General features: G+C 38.0%; 1 protein-coding gene across 1 annotated transcript in view; it reads left to right on the top strand.

Annotated features, from left to right (window-relative positions):
* TOX (thymocyte selection associated high mobility group box) overlaps positions 1 to 19,317 on the top strand; it is a 254,818-nt gene that overhangs the window by 12,022 nt on the left and 223,479 nt on the right. The gene's annotated exons all lie outside the window — the stretch shown is intronic.

The raw sequence follows: 19,317 nt of genomic DNA, 5'->3' as shown, positions 1-19,317 counted from the left end.
TTTTACCAACAGGTATGTCACTTCTACAGACAAATCAAGATTTGTTGGCATATTTATATGTAATGCAAAGTTCTCATGCCACTGTTCCATTCATGGATAGCACTTCATAAATGTATAAGAATTTTTTCAATAGTGACACTGTTGTGCCACAGATTTGTGCTATTGTTGAAATATCCTGCTGAAACAGATACTGGAAATCATACCATATTGCTATTAAAAAATTACAAAGGGAAAAAAAATAGAGTAATGGTAAATATATTTATGATAATTTTAAAAATATCAGTTCTCATTTCAGTGATGTCTAATTCTACCCAACTCTTTTTAGATAAAAAGGTTCTAGTTACTCCTGTCAATACCATCTAACAGTGAGTGATAAGTAATACAGGATTTCTACAAATACTATTTGTTTATTTGCATAACAGTACAATTTTTAGTAACATACCTAGCAAAAAATCACTGTATCAGAACATGCTGTCCATTTCAGTTCATAGGTTTTCCATGCACGTGTTCTAATACGTTAATTAATAACTATAATAGTATACAATTTCCTGTGTATCATGAACATATCGCTGTTCACTTTCTGTAATACCCTACTAAAAGATTACTGATGCTGTTATTTCACGATAAATAGCATATTTCAACTGCAAGAAAGACAAATACATGCCAGTTCAGGCTGAATCCTGCAAATTACATGGAAGCCTTTACACCCTGGCACTGCACCCTCTTGATGTCAGCAGAGCTCTGAGTAAAGGAAGGATCATTTCGCTTGCACAATAAAATGGAATTGTGCATCCTTGTATTAGAAGGAATGAGACATCCCATTTAGAAATAGCAGTAACATAAAAGCAGGCATATTTTATTAAACTAAAATCTAGTCCTAATCTCTTGTGTCTGAAGAAAGAATATAGATCAAGAATATAAACAGCTGGGCAAAAAATAAATTACATTTGTAATCTTTCCTACTTCCAGCAATCAGGTGTTGAGGAATTTCTTAGCTGAATTTGGATCTCTGTTCTGGTAGGTAATGCTCACCTGCACTTCTGTCATTGATGAATTTGTTTATTTTTGGAATTCTTTTCTTCATAAAATCCTAGGGTGCATCCAGAGCATCCTAATTAAACTAAAGGTCCAATTGTCCTAAAAAGTGAGTGGGCAAAGGTTAAAATTTGGAAAGCTACTGAAGTATCTAAAGCATCAAATTCTGATTTTCTTACATTCTATCTGTTTTCAGTGAAACTCATGTTTCAGACCTAGATTCCAAAGGTAATCAAGAACCTCATTACCTTTCAAATTATTTATATAGTCCCATTAAAATCAGTGGAAGTTAAACGACTTTTGGAAATCCCAATAGATACTTATTCTCCATCTTTCAGTACTAAAATCTCATAGGAAATATGATTTTTAAGAACAGAGTTTAAATCTCATTAGAACACCTGGTTCCTAAGTGATAATCTATTTTGTTCTGGCTGCCCCTACAACCAGTGGGTAAGGACCAAGAAAACCAGAGGTGGTGAGGGCAATTTGGAGTTGCCCATCACTTTCCATATCCACCTGGAAGAACTCAAGAGTAACTGACTCCTTTTTCACCCCTCACCTAGCTACCTGAAATTAGGTGAGATGCATCAGACCTTACAGAGCAAAAATAGGTTCTTTTGGATGTATTTTAAAAAAATTGAATGCCTATCCCCCATCACTCTGCCCAATGTTTTTGGCTACAATGCCCAATCTTCCTGCTGTGATCTGCTTTTTTAAGACACATTAGAGGCATTTCCAGAAAAACAGAATTCCAAATGAATATAAGGACAGTTTTTACATTCTGAAGAAGAAAGGGTTTAAGACATGCTTCTTCCCTCAGGATTCCCTATTGCCAAGTTCTTGGTAACAGTACTTTTGAATCAAATTCAATTACCAAAGTCTAACCACTTACTGAAAAATGAGCATAAGGAGCAATTTCAGTTCTTCATGACTCCAGTAATGTACTGTATAGTCCCTTTTTGAATTAATATAGCAAAACTTCTTTTTTGGGGGGGTGAGCCCACCACTTAATTGAATTTATGGCATCCAATTTAGATAGCAAAATTTCTTAACACGTCCTGGGGAGAGCTAGGAATGGCACAGAGAAAGTCAGTGCACTTAGGAGAAACTGGAAGTATTAAAGGGAAGGGACTATTCAAAGCCCTTGAATCTATGTAATTATGTCATGTTAGCATGTATAGCGAAAGATACCTTCTTCCACCCAAGAGTCACAACATACAGTCTTCTTCTAAACACTTTTTTCATGAACCAAAGGGGAATGAGTCGTTCCTCACACGCCTTTTCCTTCCAAAGATAGCCAGATGCAGAAGTATTTTCCAGCTGCTGCCCTGAGAAAAAGTCCCTCTAGGAGAGACAGAGAAATCAAGATGGTAGCAAGGTGGATTATAATCTGCAGCAGGAAAAGCGCAGGTTTCATAACTTGATTAAAAAACCAATAAATCCTTAATAACTAAATACCTAATTGAGCCTAAAAGACAACTAAGCCTCCCTTTCTGTAGAAGCCCCTAGTTCCTAAGCCCTTAGCAGGCCCTTACCCCTGAATACTCAGGAAACTATTAGTTGGGAAACTTTTTGAAGTGGGAGTGCTAGAGGGCAAAATCTACACACATACGCTTGATAGACCAGTAACAGCTACCAGGCTAGGTTATATAGGTTAGTCAAGGGAAAGAATAATTAATTTATTGTGCTGGTTTTGACTGGGATAGAGTTCATTTTCTTCACAAAAGCTAGTAAAGGGCTGGTTTGGATTTGTGCTGGAAACAGTGTTGATAGCACAAGGATGTTTTAGTCACTGCTGATCAGTGCTCACAGAGAGTGAAGGCCTTTTCTGCTTCTCACCCCACCCCACCAGTCAGTAGGCTGGGGGTGCGCAAGAAGCTTGGAAGGGGCACAGCTGGGACAGCTGACCCCAACTGACCAAAGGGATATCCCACACCATATGATATGCTCATCATATAAAGCTGGGAAAGAAGAAGGAAAGGGGAGATGTTCGGAGTGATGGCATTTGTCTTCCATAGTAACCATTATGTGTGATGGAGCCCCACGTTCCTGGAGATGGTTGAACACCTGCCTGCCAATAGGAAGTGGTGAATGAATTCCTTATTTTGCTTTGTTTGCATGCATTGCTTTTGCTCTGTATATTAAACTGTCTTTATCTCAATCCATGAGTTTTCTCACCTTTACCCTTCTGATTCACTCCCCCATCCCACCATGGGGGGACTAAGCAAGCGCCTGTATGGAGTTTAGTTGCCAGCTGGGGTTATACCACAACATTCGTGAATTCCAATTGTGCTTGGATATGACATGAGAGACCATGCTGTTCTACATGGTTTATGCATGCTTAAGATGGCATTTCTCCTGGATATTTCCCAAAAAAGACATGTCTCTGTACTGCAGACATTGATAACTCAGGATGCAACTGCTCCTGCCCTTACCCTGTAGCTGATTTGGAGTATTTTTAAATTAGGAAAGATAGGTACTTACAGTACTAATCATAGAAGTCTGTCCATAGAGTTCAACCTGATATGCTTTTGGAAATTAAAGGCCTTTCCAATTGGACTCCAGTATTCATATTTTTAAAGTCAATCAAAAGTGTTGATTTTTGCAGATTCAAGATCAAAGTTGTCACTGGAAAAATCATACCATTTAGAGAAATTACAATCCCACAAAGATATCTTTATCAGTCTTCAGCCAAGAAGACTGCTAGACATGAGTACATTTACAGCATTAGCAGACTTTCCTGCTTGCAACACAGATTGCTATGGGCTAATAAAACAATACCCTCTTAACTGCAAAATCTACTTCCTTATTCCTCGGTTGGCTTAGTCCACGGTTTTGACTTCCATTGTGATACTGCATTATAGAAGCATCCAGTGTTTGATGGCTGGCTAGAACTCTAAGTATCTCAAACTTAAAAAGAGACATCTAATATTTATATAGTGAAATGCCTTTTATGTTGCCATTTGAAGCAGATTCGGTGCATAATCTTGCAGATCACTCATTCACAGGTCATGTCTGTATATCTATAAATTCACAAACTGCAGTGTTTGTTTTTCATCTATCCAGATGAATACCCAAAAAAATATCACTTACCCTTTGACATGATAAATGACTCTGTGGGGATTTTATTGCTGAGATGCAATACTCCGGAGAGTCATGCAATCGTGCAATCCAATTAGTGTTTTAGATGGTGTAACATCATTCAGGGAATGAATGGGTAGAGATATTTTACAAATAATATTGTCAGGATTGTCTTTTCCCTACCTCTTCCCTAAACTGTCTCCACAGATATGGATGTGCACACATACACTTGATATACACTATGCAAATGAGTGTCCTGGATAAGAACATTTCTGTTTAGAGAGACCATTGTTTTTGTTGAATTTCATTTATAAAGGCTTTTCAAATTGTAGACAAATTTTATACATAGAGTACACATCGATGAGTACATGTTGAAGAGAAAAATATTTGTAAGCTATCAGTCACTATACTCCACTCCAATCTCATTTTTACAAAGGCATTTGAAAGCAGTGGAGAATCTAGTTTGAACTTTTATTTTTATTTCAGTTTTGTCATGTCCAAATTATAAAAGGCAGATCCCAATTCTTTGGGTACTGCAATTTAATTTACCTCCAAAGATGTATTTATTTTTTTCTACTTTTTGCTATATAGTTGCTCACAGCTGAAATTGCTCAGTCATAATGAAAACACACTTACTGCATTCCAAATGCCTGCATAAGTATGCATTTGGGGGATAGTTTCCTTTTATTTAAAGTTATCTGCAAGGAAAAATATTGGCAAAATACACCATTCTTGAGAGAGTTTTCAGTGAAAGTTAAGCAGAGAAAAAAAATAAAATTCCAGGTGCCTATTCCACTGAGTCCTAATTTGAGTAACTCTAGTGTAATTCTGATGTCTAATTTTGCTATCATTTCTGCTCAGGGTTTTCCCCACACCTCCTGTAGAAGCTTACAAGAGGACAAGGCAGTTTCATAAGAGGGGTGGATATGTTAAGCTATCCTTAAATTTCTTACCCTTGCCCCAGTAAATGAAATGAACTGAAACTTTGAAAAAGTAACTAGTCTTGCCATACTGTAACACAGAACTCCGCTTTTCAAGCCATTCACACATTAGAAAAGAGTATGAATTCCCTGAGCTGCATTATCATAGCCATATGTTTTATAAATTACAAAGTGGCATGTTTATTTTGTTTGGGGTACTTCATTCTTAAATTTGCTCATTTATTCATGCCTAACAGAAAAAAAAAACAGGTTTTTGCCTCCTCTGTCAGAAGTACCAATTCAGAAATAATTACGCTGTAGCAAAGGCACAAAATTCTTAGACCTTGATGCACCTTCCAAAAAGTTAGCCTGAAGTTGTCAATTTTCTTTTTTCTTTATCCCCACTAAAACCTTTTTTCAGTATTGCAAGCTCATTTACTAGCAAAATATGGCTGAATGGAAGCAAGCACTTATTTTTTTATCAATACGTTTGCAGCTAAATTATAGTGAGGGAAATAGTACTTCTTAAAACATATATATTGAACAAAGTTTGGGTGAAGTATTTTTCTGTAATCTTTAAAGTTATATAACTACAAAAGATAATGTCAGTAAATGAAACATATACTTGGCTAATTAATTCACCCAATTAAATCAAGTCACATAATTATCTTTTCATTCCCATTTAGGCCCCTATTCAGAAAAGCACTTAAGAATATCCTCCTCTTTAATGTGCCTACCGTACTCCTTTAGGCATATGCCCAACAAAATGTTTAAGGATGCACTTAGGCATGTGTTTAAGTGGTCTGCTGAAACCAGATGTTAGTCTAGAAGAGCATGCAAGGAAAAGCATATATCACCCTTGGGTTGAAGAATCTATTAAAAAATGTTTCTGACTCAAAAAGAAGTATAGTAAAACAGGGTAAATGCTCATCCCAACTGAAAGGAAAAGCAAAAAATGCTCAGAGGATGGCGAACCCTGCTCTTTCTATCACCAAGTCCAAAGCAGTAAGACAGAAGTTTAAGCTTATTCATTGGAGTAAATACAGGAATTCACAGCACTTGCTGCACAATCCTCTTCAGAGTTTCTTGAAATCAATGGCTAAAATCTGCTTTATAAGCTAAGAGGACAGGAAAGGCTGTCATTATACTGCTGGTATCAAATCTATCCTCTACATAATTAAAGCCATTTTTTCATATTCACTTTGTTACTTACAAGACACTGGTTAGTAAACTCATGATGTAGCTAAGACTATTTGTACATAGTTTTGGTTTTTTCACTACCACAACACCATAGCAACCTAAACAGCAAATATTTATTTTCTTTCTCAAACACTGCAAGTTACTTTATGAAAATTTTTATGCAAATTGGGCAATGCATTGACTCATTCTGTTTGTCTCTCTTGTATTTATCTCTAAGGCATCTATCACCATGGTGCCTAAATGCTGTGGTATCTTAGTGTTTGCCAGCTCTGTATAATATAAAAGTGGTATCATAATTTTTGTCCACTTTTACATAGCCTTTTCATATAAACTGTAAGGAAGTCGTAGCTAGGACAGAATAGTCACGGATTAAATGCAATGAGATGTTTTCTATACTAACATACTACTAATATACTACATGGATTAAATGCAAAGAGATGTTTTCTATACTCATATACTACTATATTTACTGATTTACTACAAATCAGTAGTAAAAAGTCCTTACTGTTTCCTTCAGTCTTCATTTACTCTGAAACTACTAGTAGAAGGCGCTCTGTGGATGAAGCGTTCTCTGATTTCAAAAACCCTCGACTCTACTTAAAATCACTTGTATTCTACCTTCCTAAGCAGCTCAGATAACCACACCTGCCCACACAACACCATAATGTCCTAATGATTTTTTGTAGCACTTAATTCAGTTTATTCCCCTCCTTAGAACTCATTTGAATTGCATCTTCCGCTAAAACATGACACCATTTTAGATCAGACCAATACCTTTCCACAAACGAGTTGTGCTGTCATGAGACCTGGGTTGTGTAAGCAAGCCTGCAGAGCTTCCAAGCTGATTCAAACTAGACAAGGGATGAGTAACAATGACAGCTGTAAAAATACACCTTCTGTTGATGGTAAAAGTTAAGACCTGTTTTTTCCCCTCCTCCTTCTTTAATAACAGTTAAATGGAGAGCACAGGAAACTGTAAGTAAACTTTATATTTGAAAATACTAACTTGGTCCAAAACATTGTGATGGTGTATTTGGCTCACCTTCAAATAGAACGATTTTTCTCCCCAAATATTAAATGGAAAAGTATAATGAGAAAGAAGTGAAATGGAAAATTGCTAAAGCTGAAGAACATCGCACACAAAAAGGCAGTATTTTTTCTAACAGCTCTGAGATGATATGAGAAAGAGAGAAAGGGTGTGGAGGAGGGGGAGAGGGAGGGAGGGAGGGAGGCAGGGAGAGGCAAGACAAGGAAACATAAAGCAGACTGAAAACAGAATGTGAAATAATTTATATTGCTATGAAAAGGCTAAAAAAGTATTGGGGGGGGGGGCAAAATATACAAAGGGACTTTCAGTACTGTAAATATCGTCCTGTAGAGTAGATTTTCCATAAAATGCTTAAATGTATTTGGATTGGTCATCATTTAGAAAGCTGTTATTTTCACAGTTCATCTTACCATGGGCCAGACTGCTCCTACTTTTTCCCCCTATAGCATGTTTTACTCTGTGGGGTTTATCTTACTCCCTGCAATGCTACATCATAGTCAAAATAAAATTCTTAGCCAATGTTTCCATTTAAAACCTGTTTTTTAAACCATTGATAAGGTAGGATTATTATTGGAAGGTAAACCCCTCCAAACATAGAAAAATGGGAAAATGTGTCACTTTGCAGCCACTACTAAGGATGGCAACAAAGTTTGACAGCTGACATTTGGAGAAGTGAATGAGCTTAAAATATTACATGAATAAAGCATATTTTGTCTTTCTTAATGGAACATATATAGTAAAATACTCTTCTCTAAATTTAATATTCAAATTCTTCATTGATTGACATAAAGTTGTACCACCAACAAAATGTAATGCATTTTTAGCACATCCAAAGCCATAAAAGTGATGTTTTCTATATATACAGCACCTTCAAAGAGTTTGTAAATAGCAACACCTTCATTCTCATCCTATTTCACTAATGCAAAACCCAAGACTCCTGACATAAGAAATACACAGAACAAGAGAATTAGATTTTTCAAAGAGAGATCTAAAATTTCCACTTACTATATGAGAAACTTTGCCTAGATAAAAACTAGGTTCCTGTGAATTTCCACTCTGTGGAGGTGGGCACAGAAATGAAACCTCTTTCCTTGCAGAAAATAAACGAACATCACTATTTCTTTTCAGGATTACAAAATTCTTTGTTGACTAAAGTGTTCACAGTGTCTGCCTCCTAAGATACCAAATAATAACATGATCAGCTATAAAGGAACTGGCCAAATCTGTCCAGCTCATAACTGACCTTTTTCTATATTTTAAAGGACTCAACAAGAAACTGGTGGTTGTATTCCTGTATAGCCCATTGTTATGGCAGTTTAAAATCCTTCCATGTCATATAGGTTCATATGACTGTATATGTTATATTTCAACATATTTTTAAAATTACTTAATTTGATGTACCTTCTTGCAGCTGATCTACTGAAGTTTACAATTGCTAGCATGGTCAGTTGCTATGAAACTTCAACTCTTTTGTACAAATGACTGATAACACATTGACTGGTGTTAAATTTCTGGACACATTAAATGAAGCTTACCCCCCTCCCCCCATCTGAAACCTCTTCAAGCTGTTTTTTTAAAGCTACATAGCAAGTCTTTACTTGTTATGCTACTGTTCCACTTTTTGTTCTCTGTCTTAAAGGAATTTTCGTCCTTCTAGTTCTCATGGGAAATTGTGTTAAAATTCAAGAACCTGACCTTAGGTTGCATTGAGTATTCCCATTGACTTCAGGCCATAAAAAAGGAAAACTGTGGAGAAGAGTTATATTCTGTCAGAAAGAATATGGCTCCAAATGCTGGAATCATCCTGACAGCTCTATTTCAGAAGTTAGCCAAGGAGAAAAAAGGGGCCAGGCATCTCAAAAATTACATACACATACGTCACACACATGTATACACACACAAAGCATGAAGGAGAATAGAGGAGAGAACCTGGAAAGAAACCCTGCCAATTTATCAAGTGGCAGATGAATTATCCCCAAGAGTTTCATAGAAGCAGCAGCCACCCCATTTTAAGGTGAAATTTTATTTCAATCTCAGCTGCAGCATAACCTAGGGTCCATCTGTTTCCCCCATTCCCCCTCCCTTCCCCTCAGAGTCCCCCTGCTCCCTTCCCAACTCACATGATGATATAACTCAGAGGAATCACTTCATCTTCAGTACCACAGGTTTCACGGGCCTTACTGGGTAGGTAGGAATTGCAAGAAGATGATCGGATTGATTAAAAAAAAAAAAAGGGAAGTAACAAATTTATTTCTATAAGCTCTCATCCCAGTCAAAGCTTAGAAAATATGTGTAGCTTTCTGATAATTTTGGTGTGTTTAAGAGTATTTTCAACATTCTCCCCACCAATAAAATTTTAGGGAAAACTAGTGACCAGTGACTGGATCTACATGAGATGTCTACCTCTTACCATTGTTTCCTCTCAATATCCACTCCTGTTTATTTTTCCTGTATGATGGCCCTGCTTCTAGTCCTTGGGATATTACACTACATAGACAGTAAGTCTTAAAAAAAAAAAAAAAAAAAGTATTGGAATTTTACAGTGTTTGGTCTACCTTAATACCAGAAGCATGTTTCACCTCTGAGTTTAGCAAGACTCCTAGGTGCAGTTTCATTATTGGCTCAAGCTAACCCAGCATGAAGTGTGCCAAAAGGCAGGCCCACAATTTCTCCACCTCCCCTCCTCCATCCTTGCCTCAGACCTAGGTAAATGCTCTTCTCTTGTTTCTTCGCCAGTTCTCATGCTGCCACAGAGTCAGATGGATCAAAAAGACCAAAACGATCCACCTGAGATCTGAGCCACACAATAATTTTCAGACAGCTCCTGACACAGCTGACCGTGCAGCCTTGAGCATCCTCATCCTCCCCAGGGAGGCAGCAGAAAGATTCAGCTGTAGGAGGGAGGAGAGGAGAGCAGTACCACCATTTCCAGCAGCAGCACAGATTTAAATTTGCTGAAGCTGACTGCAAAACCAAACCTTTGTTATGCTAGGAACAAACACTCTCAAATGCATCAAACTGTACAAAAGAAAAAAAGCAGACCTGGACATTTGATTTTGAGTGTTCAAGGAAGACAAATACAGAGAGTCTCCTGAATCAGCAACACCAGATGGCACCGAGGTGTATGTTTCCAAAGCAGAGCTAGCAGTAGTACGGTAAACCTGGATGCTCTGCCCACACTCACTCCTGACTTACAAGCCCTGCTAATAATTATGGGAGTATATCCCTTAATTTGTGTGTGATAACGTGTGCACCTCTACAAATTTCTTTGCATTAGGTTAGGGGAGAATTTGTCTGGCCTTTTTGGGTGTGCATGGACAGCACTTTGGAAAGCCGCTGGAAGATACACAGTATCACATGCACTATCACATAACTTTCAGTAGTGGTGATACCATGAGATTGATTGCCTTAACTCTGCTAGTTTATACCTTTTGATGGCCAGTCAACTCAAGTTTACTGTGCTCACATGTTTGTGTCAGAGTATTAGGAAACTGATTCTATTAAAATCGGAATAGCCGCTGCAGCACAGTCAAAGCTAAGAGATGCTTTTATACCAGCTAAGATAGGCAAAAGGCTGGGGAAGCAGGGCAAACACATGCCTTCAGGCCCAGCCTGATTATGTTGTTTCAAATTGTGTCAGTGGGCTAGTTTGCTTCTGGGGCAGAAGAAAATAGTTAACTGCCCTTGTGCAATCTCACGCCCCAAGAACACATTAGTCTGATGTAAAGCTATCCAGAGAATGTGAAATGCTGCAGAAATGTTTCCATTTCTAATAGTTGACAACAGCAATATTAAGTATTCGATTTGTATTTCTGCTATGATACTTCAGAAGATCTTATCCTGGAACACTTGTGTCTGCTGACTAATTACATAAGTATTGTTCATTTTGTGTCCTTATTACCCTGCAAGTGTTCACAAAGTCAGTCCTTTATCTGTGATGCACATCTGAAAGAAAAAAACATAAAGGCACAGAAGCCTGGGGATTTGATTAGTTTCTTCCAAGACATGTAATTGCTATACACTAGAATATAATTTTCTTTTTGAGGGAAAAACTTGGGTTAAACACTAGTGCAAATTCCACGTGATAGCACGTAGTCTGTTTTAAAAAGCTGAAGATGGCAAGCTAGACTTTCACTGGTTATTTGTAGTTTCTTTTATAAATTTTGGGCACAGAATCAAACCTTAACATTCTACACAGAAAGACAGAATCTTTCTGAAAGATCTTTTACAAATCAGCAAGACTGGAAATAATTTGATAGAAGACTTACCATGTATGCTCTTTCAGCCATTTCACTAGAAACTCATTTTGGCTTTCTCTGAGGTAGAGATAAACCACAGTTAAGAGACAGTTATTAAATCTTCTTTATTCATTCTGTATGAAATGTATTAAACTACAAAAATACTATATTCAAATAAGGTTAAGGGTCTGACTTAAACCCACAAAGACATGGAAATTCAGAAATATTGTGTCTCCCTACCCTTTACTCTCCTCAGTGTGGCTAGGCATTGTAGCACAAATGACTTGTGCTCAGATTGCTTAAGCCTCTTCTTTATGGTACATTTCTCCTTAAAGGTATTTTTTACTTTAAGATTCTTTCAGTTTGCATTTCTGTCCTGGACAGCTTGGGTTTTTTATAATTTTTGGTTTTTAATGCTTATAAAAACATAAAAATGAGGAAAACGAACAAAAAGTACATAATTCTTTGTCTTAACAACCACTTGTTTTTATTTTTTAACACATAACTGACAAATCCCATATTAATCAGAGACACGCACAGAGATGTAGGACATGCATGACTCTCAGCAAGTGCAAGCACATGCTTCAGCTCCCTCCCCATCCCCCCATACTATTCTACGTATGTAAATACTCATATTTCTTCAGTGAACTAAAAAAACCTTGGAACTGACACTGAACTAAGATTTTGTCCCCCAAAATGGGATGGGACCTTCTTCCATGATGGATTTTTCCCCCTTTTCCTGAATATAGCAGCAACCAGTGGAGGTCACACTTTATTCAAAAGAAAGTAAAATGCTTGTGGACCATTCTTCTGGAGGGGCTCTCAGTTTTGAAGCCACCTCCTCCTACCCTATGTGATATAGCAGTTTGGGTCTGCTGACCTCTTGGGCAAATTACAAATTATGTCTTCTCAAGATAATTTCAAAGCAGGGAAATTCCACTGTGGGGAGGGAGAAGGGTATCTTAGGAGGATGGGTTTTTTCTTATGTTCTACAACTGTGAAAAGTCTAAGTTTCTCCTTATTCTCTTCTATTTCTAGTTATTGTTTTTACTTAATTATTGCCAGCACATTACACAGTCAGGCAACTGTCTCTATGAAGCTCTTATAAATCTATATGCATTCAACAAATAGGTAGAAACTTGATCATTTCAGATGTGGCTTGGGGCTTCCCCTCCACATGCTTCACAGAATCTGATTAACATGCATGTTCAACTCTGTTGTACTTACACATGCTACTTTAAAATAATACCACTGATGCATTTTTATCATAAGATACCATAGAACACGGTACAGGATTTCAGGAATTAATAGCAATGAAGGTATGCTTTAAATAGATAATATGAAACGTCCTGATAATAGTCAATCTCAGTTAAAGAACAAGAGAAGCAGAAGTAGTAGCCTTGATCCAGAAAAAGTATTTTTGCCTTATACAGCATGAAAGACAGACATTTAGGAATAGCTCATCCATGAGAAATGGTGATCTCCTATTGCTGCCAAGGTCAGTCAGACCTGTTGTGATATGTTCTGTAAATGTTGACTCTATTGCTTAGTTTTCCAAGGACTTCTTCAACACCTAGAGATTTTTTATTTTTATTGTGGAACAAAGCTATGACACGAAACTGTCAAACAAGAAAGCCCAGAAAAGGATGACAGAGATTTTTTATTAAATTTGAGGGTGACAGCTCCACTGAGAAAAGAACCATGTAGTTACAAGAAAGGTGATCTGAAGTTCCTGGAGATCCAGGAGGAAAATTCTGAAATCTCAGCAAAGAAGGAAATTTTGTTCTCAAGCCAGCAGTCCAACAATTTATCACACCCTTTCAAAACTCATGGCAGATGACATGTGGGTGATGTATTTGTATCAGCCTACCAGGTGTGAATGGGACTGGCTTCATTTGCTACAACAGGAAGCTCTCATGGAAACTCCCAACATAGTTTTACTTATGCCTCAGTCCTGACCTTCTGCACTTCAAATGCCAACTGTGCCCCCTTGTGTGGTACTTTCCTGATGGTAACCATAAATCCCTAGGGAAGTAGGTTAAATTCAAGCAGGTTGTTTCACATTTTACTATCTCTAGTTAAAAAATAAAATGAAGAAAGAAAAAAAGCCATAATACCTTCTAGCCCTAAAAATAAACTTTTACTCTGTGAACTCTGCTATATTTACATGTACTCAGAGAGAACAGAGTTTGGATCTCTCGCTCTATTAGCATCTATAATTCTGGGCTTGAAGTACTAATTAAAAGCACATAAAAGAAGGTCCATAGACTACTTTTTTATATAATGGGGTGGGAGTCTCCTGTTGAAAGACCCACCTTGCTTGAAGCTTTAAGAAACATCCAAGGTATTGCTTCACAGAGACCTTGTGAATATAAAGGACAATGAAAACTGTTCTCTAGCAAGAGACATCTGAGCCAGATGAGACAGCAGAGCACAGAAAAAAAGAGGTTTTAAGTAAGCCTGTAAAGATCTCGTGCCAGGAGAGCTCATGCAGGGGCAATTCAGCTCCATTTGGCAGTTTTATCAAAAAGGAGAATGATGACATCATTGTTCTGAACTGAAAACTGATTAATCATCTGCCTGGCATCTGTCTTGGCAGATGAGAAGTCCCTTTTCAATGCTATGGAAAAACTGGTGATACAGACTAGTCCTCATGTTGTCACCTGTCTCTGCTTGTGACCAGACCTCTATTCTGTCTTTCCTTTTTTTCCTGATTATTCAGCTGGTAATATGTACATTTTAAAAATATCTACAAATATATATGGGTATTTTTAATAGTATCAAACATTTGTACAGATTTCTTCTCAAGACATCTGTATATGATGCAATCCCCAGACAGCATTTATAGAATTTTTATGGATCCTCACTTACTGGAGGAAAAAACAAAATGCCTTTAGACAGGCTTTTAAAATTGTAAAATAATTGTTGAAAGCACAATTTTCCTTCCAAAACCCTAAGTTTCTGAAACCCCAGTACAGTCTTCTCATACACTTTAGAAAAAAATAGCATGAAATCAAAAATTCCTGATCCCGTATACTTCTAGATGTTTCATGATTGATTTAACAAGATAAGTGGAAGAGTGGAAAATTGGCAACCTTAACACTTGCGTATATCTTGCAATTGAGAACTAGCATACACCATACTGTGATGTATTTTTGAGCCTTCCTGCATACCATGCGGACAGTGTATCTGATATAAAATCACTTGATAAGACAGGAAATCTAGGAAAATTAAAAAAGGAACTTCATGCTTTCCTTTGTTTCTCTGACCATGAGAAATAATTTGTTTTTAAGGCCCAGTGAAATGTTTTCTTTCAAGATTGGCCTACCTTTGTATGGCTGCAAGGCCACATTAAATTTGGTAACTTGAATTGAACCAGCTGGCAGAGTCTTTGAAGCATATGGGAACGGATCGAAGCTGCAAATATGCAAGGTGAATTTTACATTTTTATATTTCTCTCATGGTTATTTAAGGTCTTGATTTTGTGAGGTGTTGTGTGTTTAACTCCTACTGTAGGCAATGGCAGATGAGTGTGTAAGAACCTTTTGTGAGATGCAAAACACAGTTCAGGTTCAGCCCATGTGTCTGTTCCTCCTCTATCTGTTAAATTGGCTGCATATCATTTGTTTGGAATGAGAAAATATGGCAATACTCAGGTTTTCTCTTTGCTTTGTAGCACGGGGCTTTCCCTAACTATTTAGAATGATCTTTACTTCCTTACAAAGATGAGACCAATTTATTTCCATGCAAGTGTGATAATTTGGGGCCAGTGATTTTCACAAATGAATTAAACAACACAGCAGCAGTGGCTAAAATAATAAAATAGCTGCCCCTTTTATTTGATGTTTGACAACACTTCATTTGACACACTATTAGGTATCAAACTGTTTAAATACTCTGAAACATATATAACCACTATTAAGCTTTGATACCATATTGCAAATGTTTCTGTTTAAATACACTGATTTATGCTCACTTATGAGCGCACATCCAGAATGTCAACAACACTTAAAATGAATCAGTTTCTTAAAGGTTTTGAGTTCATTCTGATGAAAAGACCAGATTAATTACTTTGGTTTAAATATTCTGTAATCTTAATGTCATTATCTTTTGCATCTTCCCAGATCCAAGTGTCATACCCAGTTTAAGGACATGAAACAGGACATCCACACAAAAGGGACAGATCCTTCATCCTATTATTATTTAATTAACTACTCGTTTGAAATTGATGAGTGTTGAGCTTTGTTCTGAAAGCTAAATAGTCCTGTGCGTCAGTAAGTAAAAAATCTCATGCTTCCCCTTTTAGCTTTTCTGGCCCTCCTGGCTCCCAAAGTACAGCCCAGGAAACAAGAGTCAAAAATGGCTTTCCAATCCAATTGCTCTTAAACTTGCATTAGAATACTTTCTTTTAAAGAAAAGATAACCTCATGAAAACAGCCTTGTGGCGCCTATGTAGAACAACTAATAAGCCACCATCACAGTCTCACATTTCCTTTTTCCTAGGAAAATAAAGAAATCTTCTCTTTATAACAGATGATCAGACATCTTTGTCTGGAGACTCCAAATAAAACTGGGTATAGATGTGTGAGATTAAAACAAAAAGATGTTGGGCTAGATTCTTTTTTAAACTAAAATACTTTTGTTTCTCTTTGGCTGAGAACATGATTTATGCACACTGAAGGCTCCCTAGTATACTAGATGGAACAGCTGGGTGAGACATCAGGGCAGACAAGAAAATGACCTGTCATCTCAGACATACTTACTTGTTTCTTTTAATTCTGATGGTGAGACCATTGCGGAGCCTGAATAAGAACACGCGAGTGGCTGGACTGGTTCAGACTGAGGGGCTGCCCTGCCAGTGCTCTGCCTCCAGGGACAGCTCTAAGTGTGACAGCCCAAAATGAGGGCGAGCATGTACCATACTTTGCCCCATCCCCTACCCCTGTGTCTCTACCTCCAGCTATTTCCAGCTCAAAGGAGTTGCTGATCCATTTATGGTTTGTCTATTTAATGACCTCCTTAAGTTTCCAGTCTGCTATGTAAACTTTCTGCACTCACAACGCTGTTTGGCAAGGAATGCCGTATGAGTTCTCCATTGCATGGAGAGCATTTATACTACATAGTCTCACTCCAGCAGACATTATTTAAAAGAATAAAAACTTTTTTAGTATCAGCAGATACTGATCATGTTTCTCCAGGCATTTGTTCCTATTTATATGAGAAAAGCAATGACACTCTTCTTGTATGCTGGTACAGGAACCTCTTTCAAGACTATTTCGGAGACATTCACTTGAATGTTGAATGGCTTTAAAAACTCAGTGCCCTTCTGAACAAATGTTCTTTCCTTTTAAGCTTCTAAAAAGTGATTCATGCTTTTTAATCTGTGGCAACTTTTTTCTAGAAAATGCACTTACATGAGCTAAAGTGGCCAAGTTTGATATACCATTGAATTATCCTGGAAAGGGCCTTGCTTTCTCAGTCCATACAGGCCAAACCTACAATAGTATTAATATTTTCAGTTCCAGTCTCCACAAATGCATTATTCTGAAACCCCCTGAGAAAATGTCCCCTACAAAACAAAAGAACACTTAACGGATTAATATACATAGCTTTTTGTTTTTTACAAACTTTACCGGTAACTGCCACAAATCTCAGGTGTTTTTACCATCTAGACGATTAAATCATCTCTGTAAGTACCAGCAAAAATTTTATAACCTCTCAGGGCCTGCATCATTAAGTACTGAAAATAACTTGAAGTGCTGTGCAAAGCAAATGGTATAGTTGTAAACTCCTACAGACTCCTAGGAACTCGAAGCCCTTCTTAAGGCAATAGTAATATTTCGTATAAATAAAAAGCCAAATCTCTACTTTTTATCATAGAATGTTCTAATCATTCTGGTATTGACATCTCTGGCTCTGCATTAGCATCACGTACCTGCATACATCTGTACGCACCTGCATACACGATCACCTAGACCAACTCTTCCAGAATCAGTATATCTCTACCACCTTTCTCCACAACAGGCTGAAAACCCATCCATGGTCCATGAATAACAAGTTTCTCAACAGCAGCTTTTCAATACAGAGCTTGCAATCTGTCTCCAATTCACTTTGTCAAATTATGGTCCACATATCAGCCATTTGCAGCAGTGATATATCTGTCAAGCGTCAAGTACATTTCTTGCAAAAGAAAATCTTTTTTAGGATTTTTTAACTTTCAAAATGTCTAATCCCAAACATGCAAAATAATGAGTCAGATGCCAAAAAATCATGAGATTTTTTTTTTTTTAAATATGTTAATGTCTTTTCCTTTGCTTTCTGGAGCTTTTTTTCTGGGTCATGTTTTCAAGCTTTTCTCCAAGGCCATAAGGATTTCAAACATTATTAAAAAGAAAGTAACTGAGAACCTTCTGTAATTGCATGATTAAGGGAAGCATTTATTGCCATCATATTTAAATTGTGTTGACCTGACAAGCAAGAATCTTCAGAATATTTTAGATCAAATAATCCTGGAAAAGGAATATTGCTTCAACAGTTTTCTCTAGAGTTTTGTTTACATCACTTAAATATTTTTTTCAGATAATTAAGCTTTACTGAAAGCACGTTGTTGGGCATGGAGGGAAGTCATGGCTTAACACTATCTTGAAGGACTCTACAGTATCAAAATATCTGAGGCACAGATTATAGTTACTCAACAAACAGTGATTTCTTCACCTGATATCTGTGATTTGCTCCTCCTTAATACTGAGTCGTCTTGAAGTCTTTATTCTGAATTTTATTTTTTGTCAGTTTTGAGAAGACAGTTTTGTGTGACAATGTGTGCTACAAATCTTAAAAGTTCTTCAGGTTCCAACTGTTTGGTGATGGAAATGTTCATGAGTATTTGATAAATGTAACCATCCCTGTTAATTGCCATAATTTCAGTTTATTTGTACAGCACTCACTAATTTGTTTTTATTTAGAGAGGGAAAGGCATGTATTGTTTTCATAATACAACTTCTCTGTAGGGCATTATCTAAGCACATATAGTGTCTTTCCCGTATCCTTTCTCTTGCATCCTTTCTGCCCTGATTAGAACTACTCAGTAGGAAACCCAGTGGGATTGCGCACCGTGTCTTGAAGTCACCCTTCCTTTCAATGTTTTTGCCTGTTAAACCTTGTTTTTTGCTCGTCAATCCCTCTCCTGCCTCCCACTGGATTCCCAAGTTTCCTTTGTCAGCACCCTTGTTTGCAGCTAATTGCACTCCTCTTCATTTTCCCTACCCCATTTTCATGCCCTTCCTTCCTCCGCTCTCAGTTTGCCCATCTCCTCCACGCTGCCGTGAGGAAGGCTGTGCCTGGTGTCAGTACTGCCCACAGCATGGCCAGGCCCAAGCACTACGAGCTAATGAGGCAGACCGCAGCTGACGAGGTATTTCATGGGTGGTTCTTTTTTACTTTTCACTCGCTTCCTGGTTTCTGAGGCGTGCACATGGATCAGTTTATTTTCTGCCACCACAAACTCTGGGCGATGGCTTCCACTCTGCTGGGACAGAAGACGGAGGGCTCACCTATCCCGCCGGGCCCTGCCTGCGGCTCGACCCTGGTTATGCCCGCAGGACCGCCAGGGGGGCCGGGGCACAGGGCGCCTGACCCCACCTTCGCAAAATGGCCGTGGGGATGGGCCGGGGGGCTCTCACTGAGGCAGCTCGGGACCTGCCCGCGGCCACCCCGGCAGGCTGTGCCCGACGCATCGCGGAGGCCAGGGCCCGGGGCCGAACCCCCCCGCCTGCCCTCCGCCCCCGGGCCGGGCCGG

Source organism: Athene cunicularia (assembly GCF_003259725.1).
Source record: "Athene cunicularia isolate RWA chromosome 2 unlocalized genomic scaffold, athCun1 chr2_part1, whole genome shotgun sequence".
Taxonomy (NCBI): domain Eukaryota; kingdom Metazoa; phylum Chordata; class Aves; order Strigiformes; family Strigidae; genus Athene; species Athene cunicularia.
The sequence above is the reverse complement of the archived record's forward strand: the minus strand, read 5'-3'. Positions and strand labels throughout refer to the sequence as shown.